Raw genomic sequence first — 4756 nt, 5'->3', positions numbered from 1 at the left:
CCACACCTTTTACTATATTTAACTTAGTTAATACTCGGTTTTGTAACGACTAAAGAAGTCGGTGCTGACTTCTCATAACTTAATGGAAAGTAAGAGAAAAGAAAAAGGGTCACAGAGAAGAGAACGCAATGAAGGCTCAGTTTACTAGTACAAATGCAAATATGTATGATGTAAATACATTCAAAGTAATACATAATATAACGTTTTGCACTCTACAAATTTACATTTGTACTCCTTTCAAACTCAGTCAAAAGGCAGATATCATGGGCCGGGCCAGACTGGACGTATGCTTAGATTTTGCACCGATAAGGATTATAGCCTGGGCCTGGGCCTGGGCCTGGGCCTACATCGCCTGATAGCCAGAGTTGAACCACACCATTCAGAGCCTATAATATTAAATTCAGAACCGAATTGATTGGTTCTTGGGACAATCAGGCTTGACCCGGTGGATCTGATAATAATAAACAATTGAAAATGTTATACATCTATCTTGCTCGAATCAGGTCTGAGACTGGGTGGAAACGATTGTAAAACAATAAATCAGAAACTGAAACCGATACATCAGTACTAGATCTTGGAACCAGACTGGGTCGAACCCAACGCATTGACAGCCCCAAAAAAAATTCACAGAGCACAAAGCACCTGCAATTTATACGTCATAAATTCATGCATCTGGTAGTTACCAAAAATAGAAAAACAATAACTCTTGCAACGGTCAAAAGTTAAAGAGAGAGAATACATAACTGCCGATAAGGACCGGGCCTACAAAGATGAGCAGGCCATTAGTTCATCATTAGTCATTACATAATCGCAAATCCTTGCACACATACCAACTGGTCAACCAAAGCATTTTGTCTTTGATACCGTCCAGGAAACGGAAATACGAACATCTCCATGACTTATTGAACAGAATTGGACAAAAAACAGCCCAAAAGCCCACCACGAATCCAATTGCCATACTGAGGAAGAAGCATTCCGTTTCAGACAAATCTCTCCTCCCCCTACTGCTGTCATCATTTGATCTTGGTTTTGGAAATATGCCATCTCCAATACAATAATCCTTAGTGAGTGGAGGTCCGCAAAGTCCTTGGTTGCCCATAAAACTGTCAGCGTTGAAGCTCTGCAGCTGAGTGCTCGATGGAATCTTTCCGTACAGTTTATTATATGACAAGTTTCAAGAAATTCAAAGAAGTTAAACTTGCCATGCCTTGGGGAATTACACCTGAAAGATTGTTTACCGAGAAATCAAGTATTTCCAATACTCCCAATTTTCCCATGTCACCGATCTCCTCTGGTATCTTTCCTGTCAAATGATTTCGTGACAGATTCAATGACATTAGTCCGATGAGACGTGTCAGTTCCTTAGGGATCTCCCCTGATAGGCAGTTGTTTGAAAGGTCCATGCTGGTTACAAGTCTTAGAGTGCTACTATATTTAGCCTTTCTGCCTCTTAACATACACCATACTTCGTCTCCAAAATCAGAATAATAAAAAGAAGAATAATAATAAGAGATGTCAATTGTGTCATGCTTTTCGGCCATGACACTAAAATCTCCGAAACAATGTGGGATGGTCCCTGATAAATTGTTGTCTGCAAGGTCTAGAATTTGCAAAGAAACAAGCTGACAGAGTTCCAAAGGAATGCTTCCATTAAATCTATTTGACCGCAGATCGAGAACCCATAGATCTGATAGGTCGAGTCCCATCCCCTGCGGTATTCTTCCAAACAATTCATTTTCCCCAAGGTCCAGAACATTCAGCGAGGTGCAATTTCGCAATGATGATGGTATTTCTCCGAAGAGATTATTGTTGCGCAGGTACAATGATAGAAGCTGCGTGAGGGAGCCAATAGATCTTGGAATATTCCCTGTTAGATTATTGTTCCCCAGATTTATCAGTACCAATAAAGGCCAATTCATCCAGCAATTTGGAATTCCACCTGATAGAGTATTTCCGGATAAATTAAGGTATTCCAACTTATTTACCGAGCCCTCAACCTTACGACATAGAAAGTGGGATATCGATCCAGAAAAGTAATTATTGGAAAGATCTAATGCTGTTACATTAGAAGAAAAGGAAGGTAGTGGACCACTAAAACGGTTTGATCTTAAAAATATGATTGGACAAAATGACTCCATTTTCACTAAGCCGGGAATCTCACCAATGATTTGATTGCAAGAGATATTTAGATAAGAAATGTGGGAAGATAAGTTCCAGAACCAAGTGGGAAGAACTTCTGAAATCCCAGTGTCAGATAAATCCAGTGCTTCCAAACCTTTCTGTGTTTGAAGCCACATAGGGAATTTGGGCCCTATTTTCCATGATCTTAGAAATATGATTTGGAGGCGAAAAGGAGGATCCCAGTTGGAGTTGACTTTTAGATCCAATGAATTTGACGATGCATCCAAGATTTTTAAACTTGTCAAATTAGCAAAGTGAATTTCGGACACTACACCCTTCAAGGAATTTTGAGAGACGTGTAGTTCTTCCAAGTTTGAAAGATGTCCAAGAGATTTGGGGATAGGACCGGAAAGTGAGTTGGTTCTTAGTGAAAGGAACTTGAGATTCTTAAAATTCCCAACTTCATTGGGTAGATGACCTGAAAGTTGGTTGGATTCCAAATCTAAGGACACCAAACTATCCATAAAGCACTGGGATGAATTTATTAACAGTCCAAGTATCTCTCCCTTGAAATTGTTGTGAGATAAATCTAATTGCTTCAAGTTGCAAAGGTTCTCCCAGGTTCTTCGTTTCCACCCCTCAAGTTGATTTCCACTCATGTCCAAGTCTGTTAGTGAGGTCAGGTTACCTATGGCATCTGATATCATTCCTTGAAATTGATTTCTACTAAGACGAAGAATTCTAAGACTTGACATGTTCCAAAGCGAATCCAAAAATGGATCTTGAATGGAATTGTATCTTAAATCAAGAGAAACAAGACCCTGAAGACTAAGCAACCAATTGGGAATCCTCCTTAAAGAATTGAAATTATTATTAGAAAGATCTAGGTTGGAAAGAGATGTAAAGTTGACCAGATGAAGAATGGGAATGTTAGAAAGTTCACGGTGGGACAAATGAAAATCTAACAGAGAAGGAAGCATGTTTATTACCTGAAGCCAATCAGTTGCCATTGCGAGATTTACCAGACTCATGTCGAGGTAATTCAAAGATGACAGACGGGAAAGCCATTGGAGATTGTCAACCTCTAACCCATTATTATATCCGCCAAGATCGAGTTGGATCAATTTAGTGAGGTTACTAAACTGATGCGGAATTGTCCCTCCTAAATCATTCCGGCTTAAGTCAAGATAGCTTAGTCTGGAGAGATTACCAAGCTGACGAGGAATCATCATGCCGAAACCTGCATCTGAGAGGTTAAGATACTTCAAGCTCTTGAGTGATCCAACGAACTCAGGAATTTGATTCCCTCCAAAATAGTTCCCACTTAAGTCTAGGTACTTGAGTTGTTTCAACTCCAATAGTGAAGGACTTATTTTACCACCCAAATTCATAATAGGAATGATGACTAAGGTCAAGCTTGATAACATGTCTGGTTGTATTATCACAGAGGACTCCAATCCACCTATAACAATCCTTCTCGCCATTTAGATCCCAACTAAAGAGTCGGTTTGAAGGATCATCGAGTCCCTTCTTGAAGCTGAGAAGAGCTGTCTTCTCTGTATCGATGCAACCCGCATTTAACTCCACATAACAGAAGCTAAACTTGATGTTTGCAATGAATCCAAACAAGAAGAGAAGCGCAAGGCAAATGAATCTATCCATGTTCATGCAAGAATATAATTAAGATGGAAGCTGTAAAAGACTGAATATGATGATATATAATGTGAGTGAGGCCGTCTTACCCACGTAAGGGTTGCTTCATTTATCAATAGGAAATGAAAATTCTATTACATCTATGGAGCCCTACAAGACTAAAATGTCAAACCTATTGTATTTTATCAAATCATAAAACTCCTATCCAATGGTTGTAAAACACAGCGCACAGCCTCTTGTTGTTCCTCGTGGAGAAGAGACCTCTGCGAGTTACTTGGGGGATGCTACTTTGTATCTTGGATAACTAAATAACTAAGACTGCTTGATTCCATTCTTTAATCTTAAACAATTCAAATGTTGGTTAAGGCTGCTGGATTCCATTCATTCATCTTCATTAGTGAAGGTATTCCAGATCAACGGTTTGGAATGCATGAAGAGATACCTCGAATGTTAATTAACAATACAATTAGAGCTCCAAGTTAATACTTAAGGTGCATTTGGTTGGTGGTCAGAATTGGAATCAGAATTCTTCGGAATTGGAACGGGAACTGAGATGGTCTATTTTTATAGCTCTTTAGTTTAAATAGAAATTGGAATCGGAACTAGCGGGGACCCGTGCTTTGTCAAGGCTTTGTTAAGCAAAAGTTATACAACAGAAACACATAAAAGTAGACAATTGTTTTGTATTTTAATTTTTTAAGTAATTTATAATTATTTATATTTTATATACTATTTTTAATCATTTTTCTAAAATACAAAAATAATAATGATATATTTAAGATAGGGTTGCGCATCAAATCCTTGAAACTCATCAACCCAACCCAGCTCGACTTGAGATATGATTGGCTTTTTAATATTTCCAGTCACTTTTGGTTTGGCTATTCGTAAATTCACCAAAGTGGGGAATTCCCATATTTTTTAGTCTACAATATTTATATTTTAATTTACATTTTTAATAAAATTGTTGTAATTTTTTAAATTA

The 4756-nt window shown here is 38.2% G+C and overlaps 1 pseudogene; it reads right to left on the bottom strand.

Moving 5' to 3' along the window:
- Positions 1–359: 359 nt before the first annotated feature.
- Positions 360–3807, bottom strand: LOC104596911 (receptor-like protein EIX1; annotated as a pseudogene).
- Between the last annotated feature and the right edge of the window lie 949 nt (positions 3808–4756).

This window comes from Nelumbo nucifera, chromosome 5 (genome assembly GCF_055504915.1).
Source record: "Nelumbo nucifera cultivar China Antique chromosome 5, China Antique-T2T, whole genome shotgun sequence".
In the NCBI taxonomy this organism is placed as follows: domain Eukaryota; kingdom Viridiplantae; phylum Streptophyta; class Magnoliopsida; order Proteales; family Nelumbonaceae; genus Nelumbo; species Nelumbo nucifera.
This window is presented reverse-complemented; position numbering and strand designations above follow the sequence as displayed.